This window comes from Cygnus olor, chromosome 3 (assembly GCF_009769625.2).
Source record: "Cygnus olor isolate bCygOlo1 chromosome 3, bCygOlo1.pri.v2, whole genome shotgun sequence".
Lineage (NCBI taxonomy): Eukaryota > Metazoa > Chordata > Aves > Anseriformes > Anatidae > Cygnus > Cygnus olor.
This window is the reverse complement of record NC_049171.1, coordinates 21,709,900-21,734,401: the sequence shown is the minus strand read 5'-3', so window position 1 is coordinate 21,734,401 and position 24,502 is coordinate 21,709,900. Positions and strand designations below refer to the sequence as shown.

General features: G+C 39.7%; 1 protein-coding gene across 3 annotated transcripts in view; it reads right to left on the bottom strand.

Moving 5' to 3' along the window:
* Positions 1-24,502, bottom strand: part of DLGAP2 (DLG associated protein 2) — a 462,298-nt gene that overhangs the window by 356,389 nt on the left and 81,407 nt on the right. The window lies entirely within an intron of this gene.

Genomic DNA, 24,502 nt, shown 5'->3' with positions numbered 1-24,502 from the left:
GAAGAACTCAGATATTTGTGGCCAGGAACAATTGAAGGCAGTTCTCTGAATTCAGGGCATATTCATATGTTGTTTATATTTTAAGAGATTTATTGATAGACTTGAATGCCCACATATGAGCAATGCCCATTATTATTCCTACGTGTGTATGCAATTACCAAGAAGCAGTGACCTTTTTCTTCCAGGCACTACGTTTTCTACAGATACACAGCTTGTCAACTTCAAAGAGCCTTTCAGTACAATGTGAGGACCAAAGCAAGAATATATGTCATTTATTGCCTTGATCCAAACTTTTGAAGCCTTGCTTTGCTTCAGTTGGCTCAGATCACTAGTTCACAGTCGTTCTCAGAAAAAATTAAATTCTTCGTAAGAACAGCCACACTAAGACACAGGGTTCAAAGTACGTCTGGTATCCAGGGAACACCAGTATTGATTGCAATGGGAAGTTCAGAGGTGGTGACTCAGATTTCCTCAGCAAGAAGTGAACCCGGACTGGGCAGCCTGAGGAAGAGAGACAAAAAAGAGCAGTGCTAAGGTGCAGAACCACCACCAAGGTGTTGGAAATAGGAAGACAGAAGGGATAACCTTGATCATTATCAGGAATTCTGGATACTCAACATTATTTTCCTAGGGTCACAGCAAGAACCTGTGAATCCCACTTGTGCTTCCCAGGCCACAGACTATAAAAAACCTGGCCCAGATATCTGTTCACAAAGGTCTGTGCCCCATCAATACCAGTAAATAACTTTCACCAGGGAACAGTCTCTCACTATGATGCCAACATGCACAGCCTTTCCACACAGCTGTCTTACACCCCAAAATAAAGCGGCTGCATTCAAGAAGCTTCCCACTGGGCAGCTCCTTAGCCTCAGCCACCACCTGCCCATGTCTAGGCATTGTCTGAGGCCCCAATCAAAAAAGAAACCAGTGCCAAAAAAAAAAAACTTATGCTAACAAAGGTTTTGCATGGAGCAATAAGAAGATCTGCGCACTGCATGGTCCTGTTTACTAGTGCAGATGTAGCCTCAGTCCTTATTTACAGTCTGGCTGAAATCATATCCATAATTTCTAATTTAAAAGAAGAAAGAAAAAGGAAAAAAAAAGAGCTCAAAGCAACAATCTGAAAAGTCAATCAACACAAAATCTAAGTTAAAACGTACTAAGCAGAACCTGTTCTCAAGAAGAAGAGCTCATGTCAAACTGTTCTGAGGAACACAAACATCTAGCTACCAGCCCTGTAAAAACAAAATCCTGCAACCAGACTGAAGTTTTGCAGTCCTAGATAGGAACAAAATACTCCTTTCAGTGCTAAACACATTATTATCTGCACACAAACCTGGAAGACATAACGTGGTGAAAAAAAAAAAATAAATTTTTTGGAAATTCAGTGAGTAGCTGTTGAAAAAATTTAACTCTCTACTTTGCAATAATTCTCTGCACCTAACCCTGCAGATCCAGGAGTGCTTAGGCTGGAAACCTCAAGGCAGCTCTGCCACCTCAACATTTGACCACTTGGTTCTTCTGGTGTTGTAACGGGACCTGCAGCTGCACAACTGGGAATCAATGGAGGTTAAAAAGGTAAATTTTCATCTGGATTGGTTCTTTGCATGTGTTCAAATGGACATTTCCACAGCCCTGGCAGTGGGGGAGTTTAGGATTGGTCAGCCAAGATCAGGACTGACTCTTCTCACCAAGGTAAATCCCTGCGGGGACCGTAGGGTGATGACAGGCAGCCAAACCTCCCTGCAGTGCCCCTGCACGTGTAACTCCAGCAATGTGTGCCCAGGTTCATGGTGGCCTCACCTGTAAGTTTTCAGAAATATTAATAAAGGTAATCTGAGGTTCCAGAAAACCTGTGGGAGCTACCACAGTACAAGGAAGAATGATATTTTGATCTCTCTCTTACCTAATTTCTCACTGCTGAATTTTAATATCGCTGCTGAAATGGGATAGTACCACAGGCCAGAACTGGCACTGTGGGAAATTAATTTATGAGCAAGCATTCAAGACATGTCCTGCATTCAGCCTCGCAAACGAAAAAGTGGATTGTGTGCCCCTATTGCCCTACCCTTGCTGTGCTCCCAGCACAGATACAGAGAGTGCTCAGGCTTGGCAAGCCCACCGATTCTCCAAGAGGGCAATCTCCTACCACCTCTAGTAATGCTGCAGCACAGCTCACAGATAATTACTGCCTCATCAAGTTTCCAAAATGTTCCCCATCCATCTTACCCATTCTGCTCACTAGCTATTGTCAGGAGCTTTACATATTTGATAGCGTAATCTTCCCTTGCTTATTATTTGTTTTTATTATTATTGTACCATTATAATCTCATTATAGTCTTTTCTAGTTTCAATTATTGTATTTATTTTTTTTCTGAGTCACTGTAATTGCTTTTAGTTTTTAATAATGTTTAAAATTTCCACTCTCTGAAGCAAGCATTATCATTCCCATTACAAAATTCAGTTAAGAGGTTGTCAACAGTCTTGGATTGCGCTGCTCTTGGATTGATCTTTTTGCAGTGCATGATACATGGAGCATGTCTTGCCAATGTCTCCAGCCTACAAAAGTAAATTCACTACTAAACAACAGACTCATCAACTTATAAGAACTCGTTGCAGAACTTGTCTTCGTATTTGTATGAAAGAGAAATATGTTATAAAATGCTTAAAACCCAGGAGCATTATGCATTTATTTTCCAATTCATCCAACTGTGGGAATTACTGGTTTTCTACTCTGGGTGTGCGCGGCAAAACTACAATTTTATGACAAGACTCTGAACTTCTGTGACTCAGCAGCCACCAAGCTTCCAAAACATAATCACATCAATAAAGTAATAAAGTAACTCCCCTCTGACAGAAAATAAGACATTCTCCTCATTTCCCATGCTGTAACCTGTCAGGAACCCACTTAAAATCAGTACAACTTTACTCGGTTGCATGGCTTGTCCATGAGAAATGTTTGCAGAACCACTGCTTGAAATTCTAATGATGCCATTATTTATTTAACATCGAAAACTTTGCTATCACAGCTGATTAAATTAATTTACATGCTTCTGACATATCAGGATTGATGTTTTCCTTTAAATTTAAAATGCATTGATATTGTGATTTTTTTTTGTCGTTCTTGGTATTTTAAAGAAATTGCTTAATTACTCTCTTGTGTAGGCAAAGCACTTATGTAGTAAAAATACTTTTAAAAGAATTGGGTTTTCTTTTTGAAAATAAATTTGGACCTGAATTCATGAATAACTTGGCAACAGCTTGAGCCCTCCTTTATCCAGGAGAATTATTTAAAGACGTGTACACGTCCCACTGCAAGAACGACACAATTCGCACATGCAACAAGAAAAATATTGCACTGCTCTCCTCAAGAAACACTTTCCAATGTTTTGAGAAACATGCCTCTGCACTTAGTCTCACACAAGTCACATTCATCATATACATCATAAGCATGTAAAGTTTTCAGACTTTTAAAATTTGACTTTGAACTCAGCAGTTAGATGCTGAATACAGCACTTATTTGTGTACAGAACTAGATTAGGAAAGTTTCTGAGTATTTGTTGGGGAAAGACTGCTCCAGTGGATGCATGTACCTCTCAGCAAGCCACAGCTTGGCATCCTGTTATTCCGTGTTACACTTAACAGCCAGATACATTCAGAGGTACTGCAATGAAACTGCTCTTCAGGTTGTTCATCTGATCAACTAATGATCACTTTAAAGACAGAAAGCTCTATCCATGATAGCATCAAGATGAAAGTTAAGAGCTGTGAAGTTAAAGACAGCTGGGAATAAGATAGTAATTTAAGTGTAATTTTCAGGAGCATACACAGGCTGCATTGTACAGGTAGTAGGCTCTGATGAAGAAAGAATTTGGGCCTGCCCCTGGAGCCCTTAATTACTGGAAAAGCCACTCACATACAGTTCATTGTTTCACAAAGACCTGGAAAGGATCATTAAATCATCTTGCTCAGTGTGTATTTCTCCAAAGACATCTACATTTTACACAAAAACTCCAGACAACTTGGTTGTCTAAAACATAACCTTTTGGAGGCACTCATCAGCTCCATGTAATCCTGTTATTGGCACCAACACCTGCAACTTGACCACTGAAATTGCAAGGCACAAAGCATTTTCAGAAAAAACAACATGCAATAACAATGAGAAGAAAAAAAAATTGGTCTACATGGAATAGCATTGAGAAGGAAGGATTTTTCTTTTATTTTTTTTTTAAGTTTAGTGGTTACCTCACTGCAGCTAATATCTAATTTTATATTTAGCCAAATTGGCAAACAGTAATTACAGTCTTAATGGCAATCAGTGTATGCACTCAGTTGCACAAGTAAATAAGTAAAGCAGCACAGATGAAGATCTTTAGATTTACCTGAAGCGCATTAGCGAGGTATCTGAATGACAAGTAGTTTGCAATTGCCAATAAATGAAGATGAAAAGGCCTGGTGTTCAGAAGGGTTGACATTTGGATAGGAATCACGGCGCATGTCTCATGCATATTCTATACATACACCTCTGACTAGACAGGCCTGATCTCCCTGAGCTGAAAGGGTCAAACACAAATTCCTTAGGTACGATAGGTGTGATACAAAACAGATCTGAAATGGAGAAATGAACAATTTGTTATGGGAAAAGGCCATTCCACTGGCTAACCGTCTTCACCATCAAAAAAATAAAAAATAATTAAAAAAATGTATGCAGTCTGTCTGTGTTCTTGTTCTACTTTTTCCAGATAGATTGAAGAACCTTGTATTAGAAAATGTTTTTCACCCTGGAGTGATATTCATCTTGTTTAACCCAAATACACCTAATTTTCTGAAAACCCAAAGATCAAGCTCTAAGTCAAACTGTGAGGCATTTTACCCAGATCTTAAGGTGTGGTGTTTTTTTGTCTTTTTCCTCTTTTCTACATGTCCACACGTTTATCCAAGATTGCTTGCATACAAGAAACCTGTAATGTTCGAATATCAATTCAAGAGTCCCATTTTTAATTCTCTTCCTATTCCCTAGTTCTCTATTTAAATACCCTACCAGCAAGTCAGACCTTTAACTCCCACAAAACGTGTTGAGTCCATCACCACAGAACAGAAAAAGTTGAAACTTCCAAAAATATTTTATTATGCTGCTGTAGTCAATACTAGAATTGTGACCTTCCTTTATTGGTCCTAATAGACCACTTCGCTTTCCCCTAAACCAAAGCAGCTTTGTTGGAAGGTGTCCAGCTTACTAGGCACATATGAGATTGATTTATGTAACTGGCTACTCTAATAGCTAATTCATGGTGTTCCAGTTGTTCATTTCAGATACAAACTTTAAAAGATATTTTTTCCCATTTTTACCTCCAGGTTAGTGCTGAATACGGTTAAACCTGATGGCACTTGCTTCACATCTGTTCCACAAACAACCCTGTTTCAGTGCAGTCACGACAACATTTGAGGTCTGTCTTTTAACCAGCATCTGGCCCATTAAGTCTGTGTTCTGCTAAAATAGAACAATGGTTTTAAAATTGTCTGCATCGAGTCAAACTGCTTACAGCACTCTATACACATTTGGCTGAAATGAACTAAAACCTCAAAGAAAAAATCCATTGGCAAGACCTACTTTCAAAGAAACATGAAAAAATTACAGAGTCTAAAAGTGTAACTGTTTACTAACAAAAAATATGAGGTAGGATTCAGTTTTTGTACCAAATGAAACTCATTTGTTTCTGGAACTATCCTGATTGCTACTGGGCATGCTGGTTTAACACTGACGTTTACCTTTATAGATATTTCTCAGTTCTCTCTGAATTATTCCAGTATCAATAATGAATCAGAAAACTTTCTCAAATAACTCTTTTCATATATCTAGGTATAAATGACCTGACTTTACAGATACTAACATTTTTCTTAAATAGCACTGGTGTGGACAGTCTAAACAACTAACATCATACAAGGCCTTCAACCTCTAAAGTCATATACAGAATAGACTAATTTATTGAAACCCTCTGACTCCTTTTTTAGCATCTTCCACCTTCTCCAACTACGATGGGCTTATTCCTCTGCTAAAACTTTTTTTTGCTCTTAATTTTTTTTTTTTTAAATTAGACTTTTCTCTACCAAGTATGTACTTTTCACTGATGCCCTTGAGCTCACTGAAAATGATGAACACTTTCAAGTGCTTTGCTGTATCAGGTCCTAATCAAGGAAGAAATCAGGCCTACAGAAACTTTCCTATCTGTGATGACAGAAAGCCCAGAAGCCAGCTCTGCATCATTTTAATTTACACATCCATATTTAGAAATAACCTTTGCATTTGACAACCAGGCTGATGCGATCCTCAACAAAGACAAACTCACCGAACTTTAAAACATTATTTTAACACACTTCCCGGATGCATTAATGAACATCCCAGACAGAATATAAAGCTATTTTTGACTTGCACAGCAATAGTTGGAACTAAAATTCCGTATGCAATAAATAAATAATAATAATAAAAAAAATAAGATTTTAAGTAAAGGCTTTCAAAAAACCCAAAGCAGCTATAATTGGGCTACAGTTTCTTCAGACTCCATTAGAAAAAAGTAACTGGCACACACAAGGTGAAAAAATGTTTTAATACTAAAAAATTTGCAGGGGAAGAAACCTAGGTGGAAGACAATTATGCAGCTTTTACTACATACATATATGATCTTTAAATCATTTGCATAAAATACTTAATGTTCAAATTCATTATTGCAGCAAGATGCCTAACTGAATTTGTATATTTTGTATAACATAAGAAAACAGAGCGATTAAACTCCTACATATTTACTTCTTATTGTGTAATTTGAATGTGACCATATTCAATTAAAAATACTTAAGTAAAGAAAACACAGATTACCACTGGGATGGTAGTTATTTTATAAAAATATGCCAATATGGAACGTAGAAATAAGTCACTGTAGTCAGTCATCTGATTTTTGACTATCACTTACTCATTGACTGGTGAACATGCAATATTATCTGTGCACCCCAAAGTCAGTAACTACAGCACAAATTAAACTTTTGTGTTAAAAATTCCAGTGCTGACATTAATGAGAACATGCTAAATGTTTTTCTTGGCTTTCTGCAAAGATCACTTCTAAATTAATTCAATGGAATGAACTAAGTACTATGGATAAGGATACAGAAACAAGAATTCTTTTAAAAAAGGCATGATTTACCACAGATGGAGGATTTCAGGAAGGCTAGAATGGAGAGAGGATATATTCGATAATGAAGAACCAATCTATAAATGAACATACAACGGCCTTCCTAAAACTGAGCTTTTAAACTGAGACTTTCTTCTTACGCTTCCAATTCACATAATTTAGGAAGCATTAATACTGCTGGGCTGCTGTGTTGGCCTGCATCATTTGCTTTTCAATTAGTGTCAGAACAGAGGCAAAGCTTAATAAAATTTTTAAAAGTTTGTGTTTGGGCAAAAACAAAACAAAACAAACATATATACACACAGAAAACAAACAAACAAACAAACAAAAACATTGAATAACTACAGGACAGTCTTGGAATCAATGAACTCTGGTCACATTTTGTTCCCACTGAAAGAGCATATTTCAATGCAATCATATCACACTCCAGAAAAGGACTTTGTGAATGCAAGATTTACCTTTTCCCATCAGGTTTAGAAAATACAGTCAAGGGCCAAGAATCTATTTCGATATTTTTTCCTGGAAAAGAGAAATCTCAAATGCAGGGTAAGTTTCCTGGTACATAAAAACACCACTGCAAAAATAGAAGCACTCATCTATCCTCTGTGTCCATGACGGACTGAACAAACACCAGTAGGTTTAAAGTTGCAACAGGGTACATTCAGTTTGAAGAGTTTTGCACAATATCTAATTGTAAGGCTAATCAAACATGGACCTTTCTAACATAGCCTTAGAAAGTTGTGGAACCTGCCCTAAGCTACACAGCCATCAGGAGTGACCTCCCAGTGGGTACAAACAGAGTTTGCATTAGCGAAGGATGAAAGACTATATGATCTATCATCTGAATGAGTTAAAATGGAAAGCACGGGAAACCCATGAAAAGCCATCAGATCAGATACAATTACGATGAAAAAAAAAAGAAAAAAAGAAACCTAATTTCTCCTACTACAGTAAGTTTTAGATTAGATTAAACAATATGCCATTAGGCAGAATTCTTGTATATTTCACATTCTCCAGACAGTCCACCCGAGGAGAAATTATCATTCACATTGCCATTAAACTATATACATATAGCTTACACATACATACATACATACATATATATATATATAACTATATCCTTCCAGTATCTAAAGGGGACCTACAAGAAAGCTGAGGAGGAACTATTTATCAGGGAGTGGAGTGATAGAACAAGGAGTAATGGTTTTAAACAAAAAAAGGGAGATTTAGATTAGGTATGAGGAAAAAATTTTTCACACAGACACAGAGAGTGGTGAGGCATGGGCACAGGCTGCCCAGAGAAGCTGTGGATGCCCCACCCTTGGGGGTGTTCAAGACCAGGTTGGACGGGGTTTTGAGCCATGTTGAACCATGATGGGGCTTTGAGCGGTTGTTCCATGATTCTGTACAGAATTAGGCAACAATTCCACAAGAAGTTGTGTTCATAGGCAGATTATACTGTAAGTTCACAGTCGCCACCCATAAGGAAAATACCAAAGGTGACAGTACAGAACATGCTCATGAAGACAAAGATAGAGATATTACTAAACTGTACCGGAGAGCCTGAATTATGGACAAGCTTTATTTATCACCTATCTAGAACTTAGGAAATGTAAACCATGATTCTTGGAAAGGAAGAATATTTCTGAAAAGCAAACCACAGGCAATAGGAATCAATTGTGTTAGAGAAGACATGCTGCTTGTGGGAGTTTGAAAACTCAATCTAAAGAGCAACAACATTGTGGCATGACTGACCTGCCTTCACTATGGCTGGCCAGGGTGCAAATAGGAAAGCCAGAGAATGTAAGCATGGATGATGCAAGTTCCGTCCTTAACTTTACTGACCACCCACAAAAACAAAGAAACAAAATACAGCAACACATTTTTGTTTCTTTTGCAAAATGAACAGACTCTTGGCACTCCCATTCTATCCTACTCACATGTCTTGAGAGACAAAATTTAAGACCTACTGTGCTGTGCATGCATGCCCAATGCCAGGGGGAAGTGGATAACCAAGAAACACCAAAAGATGTGTAGTGCAAGCAAAACCTCCCAGGTTCTCTTAGAAAGCTTAAGGTTAAGCCTTGCCTTCCATCAGATTCCTTAAATGGGAAAAGAAATATTTATGGTGCAGCTTTTATACCTTATTCAAAAGATCCAACAGTGAGGCAACAAAATTCAAGACAAATAACAACACAGTTTTTCAGGAAGCCATATGTCTTCTAAAATGCCAAGCAGAGATGTCAGCGAGAGTTAAAGATGCTCTGCAGTTTACTGTTGAGAGTAATTTGTCAATAACTTGCATGACTCTATGTTAAAAGATTTTTTTTCAGAGAAATCATCCCAGCGTTACCCAATGCCAAATAGTTAAGAATGTGCTAGCCGCAAAGAGTAAAGTACTTAAGTTTAAGCACACTGAATATCAACCTAAGAAGTGTCTCTTACATGATTTAAAAAAAAAAAAAAAGTGAAAAAATAGGTAAGTTACAAAGAACAAAATCAGATAAAAAAGAAGGACGCAAAACTAGAGAGAAAAAACCTACAGGGAGCCACAAAACATTAGGCATGGAAATCAGCAAAATATCTAATAAAGTGATAAAGCTGACAAATAAATAAATAAAAAAAAAGGATGAGAAGAACTACCAACAAGGGAGAAGACTGGAATTATTGACTATGCTGAGTTGTGAATGGCCCTAAAGGAAAAGGAAAACACAAAGCATCAGAGAATATATCTGTGATCTGTGATGCTCTTGAGTTACAACTCAACAAAATAAAAATAATGAAATGACATAGGATGTCTTCCACAAGGACTTATACAATAGAGTTTGAAAAGAAGAAGGATGACTACAGCCTCCCCACACATAAATTACTTGAGTAAACAAGTCAGAGACTAGCTGGAGCAGAAAACAATGAATACAGACCAGCAACGATTACTTGTAATGGTTCCCAACAGAACTGTATCTTTGCGGCTACAAGGTTGGGGTTTTGATTAAGTCCACCTTAAGGGCAAAATCTGCCTTCACAATGAAGGCAAATCTCATGCAATTAAAAGGACAAGCAATCAAATCTATTTCAGATCTACCTTTTCTTGAACTTCAATTCCCAATGACATGAAGTCCAATCAAAACTAAAAAATGGACAATGCAAACTATTTCAAGGTAATGTAAGAAATGGAAAGACAATCATATCGCAGGCGTACAGTCTATCTTCCATGAAGGAAAAAAAAAAAAAAAAAGAACAAGTAAAATAAAATACTCTCCTAATATAAATAAAATACCCTCCTAAATCATCTTTTTCTGCCTATACAATCTGATGTTCTTGTATTAGCACCTTGAGTTCATCAGTTATGAGGGCTCCCTCACACAGCTAGTCTCTCTGAAGTGACAGAAAGTATCTGAAGAGTTTCTGCCAAACTTTATGACCTGCCTAAAGAAGCTGTCTCATTTGGATGATACCAAGACACTTGTGTTTTTATGGACAGAAGTAGACACCTATTTCTAGCCCCATCCAACAGCCTAGTTCTTACTGGATATCAAAGGATTCTGTTGCATTGGTCGCCATTGTATCCAAAAAGTTTCTCGAGTAACAACAACAATAAACATAATACTGTTAAAGAATCTGAAAAAATAAACCTAAAAATTGGGTTTTTGGTGTCTCACTACTGCCACCAGGAGAACAGCAAGGTTTTGAGCTGTGATTTGTGTTTCTCAGGAAAGGACCAACATCTTTCCTTAGCCCCAGCATCCACATCAATTTCTCTTCTGCATTTTCAAAACCAACTACCACTAAAAGTTAGCAATTGTTTTTGTCAAATACTAACACAGCCGTTCTTCAATGAATTAAGCATTACACATTGTCCATAGCAATGAAAAATATGAAGTATCTTGCTTATTGGATGTCAATTCTCTGTAAGTTGTTAAAATGTATTTAATATTACAAACTGAAGTAAAGGTAACGGCCTCATTGCAATCCTACTTGACAGAAAGAGTTCAGAATAAGTTCCCAGCAACTTGAGTGCCAGCAATCTCTTCACCACACCAAAAACAAAGAGGCTTACCCCTTCCTAACTTTGGGTATTTCAGTTTTGACTTCTTCATTTCCAAAAAACCACTCAAGCACAGGTCCTGCTCAAAGTTAAAAAGGGAGAAAATGTCCTATTTTGGTGAGGATGCCTAAATGAAAATAACTTGTTGCTATGACAGTTTAGTTTACTCATTTTTCATTCATCAAATCTCTACATTTTTGAAGAGTTAGACTCTTTATCATCCATGAAAAGTGAAAGAATCTAGCAAAGTCATCTTTTTGATATAGCACTATCTGTTCAGTCTGCCCCTGACTCTTGCTATAGATTTCACTAAGCCACTTGAATTCTTTCACCACAGTTTTTATCTTTAAAAGTCTGACTACCTCTTTCAGCAGCAGGGGAAGGCTCATTCCTAAAACATAAGGCGAGATCAGTAATCCTGCAGGAAGTTCATTGTATCAACAGTGAGTTGAGAATTTGCCTCCTCAGCTCAAACTCCCTGGTTCAGCACGTGTGCCTGCAACACACGTGGCCCTCAACATGGCAGGGGACATGCTTCATGCTCCATGCTCCATGCTCCTTGCTCCAGTGCTGCCAGGCAGAGGTGGAGGCCAGCCTCCTCACCATCTCTGTGGTGTTTAGCAGTCCAGAACACACACAGCTCTCCCTGCTGCACAGAATGCCTCTAGGACCGCAACAGAGCATCGCTCCAGAAGACGACACTCCACCTTATGAGATGTAATTTGTTCCACGAAAGGCATATCGGTTATTCTTAGAAAGCAAGACCTTTACAGCTACGCCCCTGGAAGACAACAAGCAGGTTCAAAAGAACCCCAGGCAAAGGAAGTTTTGTTTTTCTGTCATTAGCGAGCGACAAGTTTACTTCTGCACTTTAAGATTTTCCTGTTTTTGAAGCACGTTAAATGTTATTAAGCACCCACTACTCTATGAGCTAAGCAAGTATTACCAGCAGTAATGAACTAACTACTGACACATACCACCCCACCGTCGGTTCAGGAAAATGATTAAAGACCAAAGCAAAAGCCCTCAAAGGTAGCAGGGAAGTCTTCAGTGAAAAGGAAGTAGACACATTACTGTTTGGACGGTCAGACGCACAATACCTGCCACCAGAATAATGTGGACAAATATTAATAAAATGAATGTCCTACTGAAGAGGAGGCTTATAATACAGCACATTTGTTTATTGTGTCTTCTTACTATTACAGTTTCCATAGAAACTGGGAGAGTTCGAAAATTTCAGCACCGGGCAACAAATTCTAATGATCTTTTTTAAAGAATCATTATAGCATATATTTAGTGCACACAGAACACATCAGCAAGATTTATATTCAGGTATATGAAACACGGATCACCGGTCTTAATGCAGAGGTGCTCCGGACTGTACAGGATGTCTAAGTCTTTGTGGCAACGAGAGAGAGATCGCTCCTTTTAACACATTAATAACAGTCCACGCCATGCTCATTCCTGCTCTTTAGGCTTTTCAATTTCGTGTTGCTTCCTCCAATTGCCCTTCAAACAAGCACAGGAGCAAAAAGTACTGAGGCGTTTTCAAAATGTGCTTCCCTTTCCCCAAAGCTTATGTGATATCTTACCCCCTACATTTATAATCACCTACAGTTTAACCATGATGTAATTTCTTGTGCCTTGTGGGCTGACTTCTGTGACTCACCATTTCCAAATATATTTGTGAAGGTGGTTCATGAATTAAAGTTCTGTCAGCTGAAGCCTCCAGCATTGTTCTGCCCATGTTCAGTATGGAGGCTCCTGGCTCACAAGAAGTTTTAATGGTACAGTACAGAGGATCAGTCCTCAGTTTACAAAGGACACTCAAGAAGCCGTTATATAATGTAAGACAGCCTGCAAATGCCCCCATGGCTTTCTGTCATGCCATCGTTATTCTTTGGGAAGTTTAGGTTTCCTATATATACCACTGAAAATCTTCAGATGATTCATCCCCAGGGTTTGCTGTCAGATGAACACTGTTGTGAGTTATGCTTCTCGTGGTTTCTGCGGGGCTGTGCTCTTGCCCATCGCCTCTTCCCTGATTTTAAGCCACGTCCGAATAACACCCTTATTGTTTGCTTGTTCACAGCACCCTCTTAGTCAACTACAAATTCACAATTCCTCACTTAAGCAGTTAACTGCCTAAGTCTAGCAGACTAATATATTTCAATAAAATTAATAGCATCTACAAATGACAATGTGCATCCAGTCTTGCAGAATTACTTTCACAGAGGTGTACGGAAATGCCACTTTCCTTCTCTGCCCCTTCCCTGCCCCGGTGATCCTTGCCACAAGGGAGATAAGCTAACAGGACACTTTTTGCTGTTCCTGAGCTCTTCATCTGCTTTTCCTCCCTGCTCAACAGCATTCCTCCTCTTGCCTGCCAGTTTGGGAGAGTGTCTTGTCCAAAGCAGAGTCACACTGAGACACCTAAACCACATGCATGGAAGCATTTGCTACGTTTTAATCTCAAGTACAGAGGCCACAGAGCTGCCTCCCGTCACGTACTTCTACAATAACCACCACTAGCAGCTTCGGGGATCGGATGCCTTATTGGTGCAGAAACATTTGATATTTCCCATCATGACAGAAAGGAGACAAGTGGTTAAATTACTGCCTGTTGTGCACGATTGTAGACATTAGCAGCTGTTATTTATAGTGCCTATTATGTTATAGTATCCCAAAAGACAGGAGAACCACGTCATGCAGCATTACTACAAATAAAACCATTCTAGCATAGAACAACCCTTTTAAGCATAGAGAATATCACTGTAGGTTATCTTTAAATGGAAAGCATGAACAGCTCTGATGTTTTGATAACAAAATGTAGTTTTAGTTCTCCCACCCCCCCAGCTAATAGAAGAAGAAGAAAGGAGGACGGGAAAAATTGTACATTAATAAAGTCAGGTGAAAGAAAAAAGGTAGATCTGGCAGAAGTCTCCACCAGTGCATCAGTGGAAGTGGGATGTCTTTTTCTGGAAAATGCACAGCCCATGTTTTTCTCATGGAGAGGCTTGTATGCCACAGCTTTTTAAGTCTGTTATTTAATCCTAGGGAGTTAAATACAAGTCCTAAACATTTGGCAGACTACTTCAAATTAAGCACCATGCCTTAGAGCAAACCAAGCATCGCTCGGGCATCTTATGAAAATAAAAATAAAAATTATATAATAAATAAAATAAAAAATAATAATAAAAAAAAAAAGTTACCTAACACTGAGCATCTCAGACACAGGACCCAATTCCCCATACTGTCCCACTCTTCTAGTAAAAATGGGGGTAGGGGAAGGACAAAACAAAGCAAACATGATTTCTGGAAATATATGTATATATATTTTTAGGAGTTAGCAATGTGAGCTCTATTCCTCATTTTTTCTAACTTACATCCTTTTTACAAGAAAACTTTTAGCTAATATCCATTATTCCCATGTTCCCTGAAAAAAAAAGAAATAATGTTTTGTTCTTCAAAAGAGGTTCCACAAAAATGGAGATTATCGTAGAACTGAACTGAGTCTGGGATAAGAGCCTAACGGGCACTTACGATGCTGTCCCTCCTCTCAGAACTGGGATTCTTCCCAAATCAAAGAACAATATATTTTTAGGACAACAAACTAGTTGAAAAATTGAATTTAAATTTAAGGAGAAAAAAAAAAGTATATAATGTTGAGGAACTGGCAACAAATAAAAATGTGTTTGTTACTTCTGTGTGTTGCACAACTGAACGATTAATGCATACCAGTCAAAAGATCTGTCCTAATTTTCAAGTTGCCTCACAGTGGCTGAGTGAGACACGACACTAATGAAACAGGGAGCACAGATAGTTCAGCGTAGGCACTGAGACCTTTAAAAGGTGAGGGAACAGTTTCTTCTGGCCCACAATCAAAGCCAGATCCTCCAGTGGGAACGAAGTCCCAGCGTGGCCTGTTGCATCCATACGAAACCGATGAATCCAAGACTCCTCCAGCTGCATTACAGCTATATTCCTCCAAGAGCAATATGAATTCCCTGTGCTCCTCGCCATTAATGGGTGGTTGTTCTACAAAACAGTACTAAGATTTTATCTTCTTTAGAAGCACATTTTACCTTACAGCATGAGTAGAAATTTGTCTTTCGATTTCTCTGCTCAATTACATGCTCTTTACCTCTACCCACACACTGCACTGTGTTGGCAACACCGTACATTTTGGCAGTGGACCTCAAAACTGTATTCCTCTGCAAGAGAATGCCTGTGTATAGTACACTCACAGACACATACACACCCCCTCAGTCCACGTGACTCATATACTGCCTGGGCAACCATTTCACAGATAGATGGAAGCACTGAAAAATAAAAATCCTGACCTCTGGCATATAGAAATCAGCCATTCTACTCGCTGTTTTCGTTTAGCAATGCTTAGCCACATTATTAACATGACTGGTTATCAGAGCTGTATGGAGTTTATGATGTACATTTGTTATCTCTTCCTTTGGTAGCCAAGCTGTACACACTGGGAACGCTTTACAAAACATCTCAGAAATAAAGGTCAAGTAAGCTTTCCTGCAAGAGATGCTGTTTTCTGAAGAGAATTTCCTTCCTACACACCTTCAGCCACCAGAGCTCTTCTGATGCTAGACAAAGAGATGGCAAACACATATGCCCACTCACATCTCTGCCTCTAGAAGTAAGCTTTACCAAGTTAGAGCCCCTTCTTCAGCCCCTGCTCCCCCACACATATCCTCGTCAATGCACATGAGGCTGAGATCGCTGTGAAAGTGGTATTTTACAGCTCATGGGTTATATTTAGTCCCCAGAGCACCAGGGCTAGTCAGCCCTGCCTTTCAGGGGAGGATGTTGTATTGATCTCGAAACATGTAATACGACATCCAAACATCTGCGAACTCGCTTGCTCAGTTTTGGTTTGGGGACTACGTAGTTTGGGGTGAAACACAATCATGACTTCCAAAAATGGTAATGAGCGGGAAAAAACATCAGAAAGGAGGGAGGAACTGGGCACAGTGAAGGATGCTGAACACCGAAAAGGACTTCCAGCCAGCTAGGGTACTATGAAAAGGCTGAAGCAGTAGAGCACTGTGCTAAGATGGTGGTTTTGGCTTCATAATCCAAACGGCACAGAGATCTGTGCCAGCTAGAGTCTTAAACAATTTTATCCTCACACATATCCAGAATCTCCTGACCTGTCCAACTATTGCATGTAGAACAACAAATCTTAATTAGCTCTAAAGCTGAAAGCATTGAAGACATTGAAGTATTCAAGGTTCCTGAATACTGGAGCACTGGCACAGGTTGCCCGGAGAGGCTGTGGAGTCTCCTTCTTTGGAGATCTTCGAGAGACGCCTGGACATGGGCCTGGGCACCCTGCTCTGGGTGGCCCTGCTTGAGCAGGGGTTGGAGCAGATGCCTCCAGAGGTCCTGCCAACTTCAAATTCTCTCTGATTTTGTGAAGATACTGAAGAACTTGAAGTATTCAAGATACTGAAGCCTGAGGCCCTACCAACCTTGAGATAATAGCCCTGTCCCATTTGAAGTCTGAGTCTACACCAAACCACCTGTATTTTTGCACCACACAGAAACTGGATTTTAGTGCATTAAACTGGACAGCCATAAGTAGAACCAAATCCAATACGACAGGGTAGTCTTCTGTCTGGTTTGAGACTACAAGTTCGCAGTTCCTTATTCTAGCTAGACATCTCAAAGCACTAAGAGGTCCAAATGACCCAAAGGATGCAAACTAACATTAGAAAATGATTTCTTACACAGCCTGCTGGCTCCCCCTTGACATCACTGCAAACTATCTGCTCTTCAGCTCTTGCCAGTTGCTCCTTATCCACACGCTGAATCATTGCGAGAAGTGGAACCAGCACCCTGGTCCCTTACAGCCGTTCTCCCTGTGCTGCTGATCCTCTGTAGGTATTAGAAAAGCTAGAGTGAAACACTGACTGAAGACCCAAGTTGAGGTAATAGGCTTGTATTCACCTTGTGGGCTGGGTGAGGGGAAGAGAATCAGGAAATCCAGAAGTGAAACCCCACCCACTCAGGAATATTAAAATAAAAAAGTTCAGTATCTTTACCCAAACCTCCTGATTTTTAACTATTTTAATTTCACTCATTCCTACCATCAGATCATCTTTCCAAAAGAAAAACAAATAAAAAAGCCCTTCTTTTCCAAGTCTCTAGCCAGAGTTAACATGTTCAGCCAAGTCAATCAAGTCTTCTGGAAGAAAGGACACAGACAAAAGTATATGAAAGTTTATGTAAAGTAAAAATGGAAAATTAGACATGAGCTAATCAACAATCATGTCACGTTTAGAGAACAGTTACACTCTGCACTCTTTTCTAAACAAATCCAGGTGGGAATAAAAAAGGCTCATTGAAAAAAAAAAAAAAAGGCAGTTTTAGATGTATGCTAGTGTAACATACATGGAAGAGGGGGAAAAGGGGAATTTTTTAGCCTAGATGACAAAACCTAAGGAGAGGGAAGACCAAATAAAGCCTTCAGACAGGGTATCTACAAGGAGCTGGGGAACAGAAGGCACCTATTGTCCAGATGAATTAACGAGCTCAAGTTGCAGCAAGGAAGACATGGGTTATGAATAAGGAAAAGTCTTCAGTGTTAACGTCAGGAAACCTGAAAAAAAGGCCTGGAAAGGCTACCAGACATCTGTTAGGAAAGATGTGGGTATAACTGATCCTCCCTGGGCACGGCGGAGGCTGGGTCCCTCCTGTTCCTGCCTCCCTGCTAGCTTGGTTGATCACTGCTGGCAGAGTAAGGAAAACAGTCCAGAGAGCCCAGACCTCCTCTTCCCAAGGAAAGGCTAACATTAAACATAGGCTGAGGTTCAGCCAGTGGGGAAAGGGCAGAAGAGTGAACATAAGCATGAGTTGCTTGCATTAACTAGGACATTCACTCCCCCATACACCCCTTCACACAGCTTCTGTTCTGCAGCCCTGACTCTGCTGGTCAGGTCAGGTCAGTAATGCAGGGGAAAAGGGGCTGGAGAGCAGGAATCTCTAGGGAGAAATAAGAGTCCAAATTATGCTTCAAATGCATTTGAAGGATATTCTTTGTTTCACACTCAGACTGGAGCATTTAAATTAGATCTTCTCTGGCCAGGATGTTTTCCTCCCCCAGGTTCATTCTCCAATTAATTGCTGTCAACATTTTTCACAATGTGAGTTACATTTGACCAGAACTTCTGTCACAGCTTATCACCCCTGCCATGGGATATCACTTCACACCCTTTCATCTGTTTATGCTTGCACAGTCCAGTTCAGTTCTCCCTTCTCTATCCTTTACTGGTGACCCCATGCACCTCTACAGAGTTATTGTACCTGGAATTGCTCACAACAGCTCTAAATGAGAGGAATTTATTTATTTTTTATTTTGCAAGGGTTAGCATCACACGACTGGCCAACTAAAAGCAAACAACCTTGATAGCAAGGTATGAGAACTTCCGGATTAAGCAGAAGATTAAGAAAATACTTACTCTTGCTTTATTTTCACCCCTCTAATTCTCATTTCCATGGAAACAGGGCTGGAAAGTACCAGCAGGCAGCCTGCAGCTGAACATCTGAATGAGAGTGCTCGTGTTGAACTCAGCAAGCAGGCAGCAGGTGAAGCCTGCAGGAGCTGCCTAAAAATCTATAGCTGCGTTTTGAAAGGAAAAGGACAGCCTCGAGTCAGGCAAAGGACTTCTAAGCAGGATTACACGTAACCCTAGTGAATATTCTTGCGTTGCAACAGCTGCTAATCTGACTTCATCTTCTGTAAAACGTAAGGATAAAATTTCTTTATCTCAGCTGCACCAGGCAAAAATCCATCACAATTAATTAAGTACCCTGAAACGTTCAGATGGAGGATGATATACTAGCAAAAAGGGTAACTTATATTTGTAACAGAGCTTTGGCTTCCAGACACTGTCCTGTAATTCCTTCTGTGAAATCAAACTGGCTGCTGCCCAGTCCATACACGTGTTGTTTTGAGCCCAGTCATATGGATGGCTCTTTTCATAAACATCCATTGCAGTTTAACAAATGTATATATGGGAAAACAAACAAACAAAAAAACTAGAAGTTAGTAATGTATTTGCTAGCTATAAAGCACATTGGTTCTGAGCACCACTCCACATTCCCTGTGTTATAAAAGCTACTAGGGCAACCCAGTTGTACATATTAAGGAGGAAAAAAAAAAAAAGGCAATGTTAACTTCTTTACTCATTTTAGTAAAGTTTCATAGAGGAATTCTTTTTAATACCATCTTAGATTTTTCTCCTGTTCAATATTTGCTCTTCAAGCAACAGGAAGAAAAGCAAACAAAAGAAGGATGAAACATTACTGTCTTGGGCTATGCTTTACCCAAACAAGAGATCGGTTATTATTAAACTCCTGCTTTTGTATCTAAAGCAATTACCACTTTCTCAAACAGATATTATTCATTCTTTGTAGAGAACAGAACACTGGTCCCACTTTGTGTCAATGTAATTTCAGCCAATATAATGGACAAAACAGAACGATTATAACGAAGGATGTAATGTCTTGGGCAAGTTCAGTATCAGCACACAAGAGCTGACCTGAAAATGGATGATGAAGAAACTTGAGAAAACATAAATCTTTCTTTTCTCTTTTTTTTGAAGAGTGTTATTTAAAGTTTAACAGAGCTATTTATCAGAATCAAGTCATCCTGATAGGTGTGGCTGTGCTTTATTTTACCTCCGCTCTCCTTTGCCATCAGAGAGGAAATGCGAGCTTAAAGCACCAGAGAACGAATCAACACAAGAAGCTGTTAGTGACTACTGATTCATTACTTCCTCTGGGATCTTCAGCAGAAAAAATGAGCCCAAATTTAGCAGTCCACCACGTATCAAACTCACAGCTATGACGGAAAAGGATAGTACAGAAGCTGCTTGTGCAATTTTCTTGCATCACAGGAAACTAATAACTGTGCTTCAAGAGCACATCCACGGCAGACACAGCATACACCCATCAGCATCTCTGCGGTGCAAGAATATTCATTTAACAGCTGCAGCAACGGTAAAAATTGCACAGAGCACACTCTGTTAATGAGTCCCACTGATAACTCCCTTTTTGCTATACCAGGTATATTTGTACTCACCTTGAGGATCACTTACAGGGCCAGATCACAATGCTGGGAGCCCTGGCACAGGCAAAAATCAAACTCCAAATATTTCACTGATCTAGTCTGAGCCTGCTTAAACATAGCATACACAAAAGCGTAAGCTTTCAGATGTATTTCCTCTTTTTCTTTGTGTGAAAGTATCTATAGCTAAACAACCCACATGCACTGCCTAAGAGCTCTACTTCAAGCAAGACCAGAAATAAAACAATTTAAAAAAAAATATTTTAAGAAGTAATCCACATCACTGAACACTGACTTCTCTTTTTCAAAGCTGCATTTCTGCTTCTCAATTTTTTATTTTTTTAATATTTTTTTTTAAGGAATGACAAGATATTCTGTACTTAAAGGCTATCTTCATTTCAAGGGTAGAAACCAAACGCGCTGCTCGTACTATACAAACAGCTCTCCAAACCATCATCATAACTGCAAACCTTGCTAAGGGGAGAAGGGAAATGACAGCCTTGGCATCTGTTTAAGATTTACAGAAGTGCTCATACAGCAAGAGAGGGACTTGGCTGACGAGTTCCAGTAGGCTGGGGATGGATCATTCCTGGAAATATTTGTAACGGGAATTATGGCTGGCTGCGCTGGCTGCATGCATGCACCAAGGGTGGTGGGCATCCATCAGTAGGAGTGGCTTATTTCTTCCAGCTGCAGCTTGAAAGAGAGAGGAATATAATTCAAGGAAATAAGCAAGCTGCTCCCTGCCAGGTCATTAGTACCTTCACACTGTTTCCCCTTATGAACTTGTTAGTAACACCTGTACAGAGCATGTAACTGGTTTTCTTCCAATTAACTTTATACCTGCTAATGCACCCAGTTGCTGCTGGCTGGTTAACTTAAAGGAGATGGAAAGAAACCAGGACGGGATATCAGTGAAGCTCTTTGTTGTGCTTAGGGCAAACAAGAAGGAAGTACAGAATAAAGGTGTCTATCTGGGATGTTTTGCCTCTGGAGGCATGGGTTATGTGACAAATACAGGTTCTGGATACCAGCTAACATGGTAATGAACACATGTTACGCCAATACATGCCGTATGAATTTTTTTAATTTAGTAATGAAAATATACTTGTGATTAAAGGAAAGCCACAAATAAATTAACACTTCAGAAATGAAACATCATCATCTATTAGAAAAGTTTAATGCAAGCACTCAACTCAGACATTGAGATCTTGTAACTGCTTTACTTGTTTAAAAAATAAAACCTTCCACCTTTGAAACACCTAATCTTGTTAAATACGTGTCTTCCTCCAAAACTGCATTGCTAGATAGCAGCTGAATTACCTTCTATCCTCCTTTTTGAAAGGCTCTGCATTAAATGTTTTCATAGCCAAGCTATAAGCACTGAAAATAAAAGTTTGCAGTAGATGGGGAAGGTGATCCGTGCCCCTGTGTCGTTTCTTCCCATGCATAGCTCTGTCCTCTGGTTTACAAATGCAGAATATTGACACCAAGAGAGTACGTGGTGGCACTTCAACTTTTTCCACAGTGAAGGAAGCGTCAGTGGGACGTGCAATTTTCCAGGGCATGGGCAAGACAGGGCCATACTAATTCAAAGACTTGTTACATGTATTCCCTGAGGCTCCAGGACAGACAAGGCTTGAAGGGCAGCCAGGTGAGGGGATGGCCTGGCAGCACTGGCTCCACCATTCCCCAGGGCTCATTTCCTTCTTGGGGGTGCAGATCCCCAGCAGCTCCTGCGCTAAAACTGTGAAAGAGGTTGGTCAGAGTGGCACTCTTCAACCCGTAGCTGAAGACTCCTAAACTCCTGTACTGCTGAATAGATATAAACAAGTGGGGAAACTGCTACTGCTTCTGCCTTTCACCCGTCCTCCTCCCCACATCTGTGTTCTTCTCTAGTGGTTTTGGAGGTCTTGTTTTATGCTTCTTCCTCTCTTTCATCTCCCATCCCCCCGTCCATCTCTTTCTCCCTCTCTTCTTTTCATTAGGAACAACACCCAGCTCTGCACATCCCTAAATTCCTCCAAACACCAGCAACTGAACACAAAGATCTGAAGCTTGCAATCCGGCTGTTTCTCCAGACTCAATGAGAACAGAGCTGGCCAAGATTATATACAATGTACACGTCTGAATTCAAATAGCACTTTCCAAGTTTACGGAAATTTAATGAATGCCTTCTTCTTAGTGTGGACTCGTGGATTCTGACACAATCAAACAGGAAAATGGCTCACCTATCTCTAATCGACTCCATCAACCAAACTCAGCGTCCCAGCAATGTAAATCCCCCACCGTGAAGTAGTTCCAAGCTGCCTCCATCAAGCAGACACGCAGATGACAGGAAGGAGCAAAGAAAGGGCAGACAGCCTTAATTATTCACTCTGGGTTACATGAGAAAACGTGAATGGAAGGGGATGCAAACTGAGCCCTTCTTTTCAGGGCTGCAGAGGGCAACCCCCCCTGCAAAGGCCACAGCTCCACCCGTAAGAGCTCCTGGAGAGCACAGCTCCGCTGGTTGAAAACAGACTGACAAAATGTACCCCCACAAAATCCTGGCAAGAGGGCTTGCAGCTCAGACAATACACTAGTAATCTTCTCACTTCTGTTTAACCTCTTTTGTGTTGGGATCCTACAACTGCACCTGCAACCTGCTAGAAATTCAGTCATTCCTCTCCTCCAAGAAGAAACTGAAAAACCCCCCACATCCTCTCTGAACTCTTCTTCTCCTCCTTTCTGCCAAGGATTTAAACACCATAAATGAGGGAAACAGGGAAAATGGAACACAGACATTATCTACTTTGCACCTGCTGGCAACTCCCAACTACACAGTAGGTAGGCATAAAAATACTTGTAGCAGTCACATAGAAGCAGTAGAAATGACAACTATTTTCATACCTAAGTGTGCTTGGGTTGTACAGAAGTTGTTACATGCCAGAAACTGATAGGATTCTTCTTCAAAGAGCCTAGGTCAAAAATCTTCAAAACAATACCAGCAATACCAATTTTACCAGCAAGCTTCTCTCATGCCCAAATGAACGCACTTCCGAAAGTGAATGGGATTTAGTAGGTGCTTGGTATTCTATATAAATGGCTTTCTTGATATTGATTATGAAGGCATATTTCACCCTGTTTAGCCAAATGGTCAGATTCTCAGTGCCCAACACCAGGCCATCACACTGGCTTTGCCCTCTACTTGCTGCACTTCTGTACAAGTCAAGAAGAGTTTGGTCATCGATGGAACCTGGATCAAATCTTTCTACTACAGATAAAATTTAAAAAGGTAATCAGCACAGGATATTAACACACAAAACAGGCTTTGGTCATTATACAGTGTCTCCTTGGCAAAGTTTTCAGGAAACCATGAAATAAATACAAAGGCAAAATCTGTCTGCAATCTGTTCACTAATTACAAACTTTCAAATTCTTTCCAGAAGAGGTGTATTATTAACTGTCTTACTATAATGTACTCCTCCCATGTTCACAGATGAAAATGGAAATGAGATTTTAACTTTTCTTTGAGGAGTTGCAGGTAACCACAAGTTGCACTACAGTTCAACACAGTCGTCAAGTTCTCTATGCAATTACGCTCAGCGCAAACTGCACCTGAAATACAAGTAACAGCAAGCCAGGGAACAAACCGGTTTGTTTTAATTGTCGCTACTGGAAGGGGGGGAAAAAGAGGGAAGAAGTCTTAAGAGCTGCAAGCATTCATATATTATACACATATATACACATATATTCATATAAAAAGGTACTGAAAACAAGCTGTGTTTTTTTCTTTTGCCTCTCTGAAATTAGTCTGTTAAATCAAACTCACAATTCCATCAATATTCTGTCAGTTTCACCCAATTTATAACATTCTAAAAAGGATTTTAAAGCTAATTTTAGAAGAAATTGTTTTCCCTGTAATAAAAGAATGTAAAATTACTTAATCGTTTTCTTCTTGTCCATGTTATTGTTCTCATCAAGTGATTTGTTCTGGTCACAAACTTATTATTTAAGTCTCCTCCTGCACAATAGCAAGGCATCATTAATGATACACCCTGTGTCATATGCTAACCCCTTAGTATCTAAAAACTAAGCACAAAGCAAGCATTTATCTGCAGTCAGAACTAGCACAAGACTTACTGCTTAACACTTTTGTGAGTCAAGAGGACCGGATTTCAGACTCTTTCTCTTTTC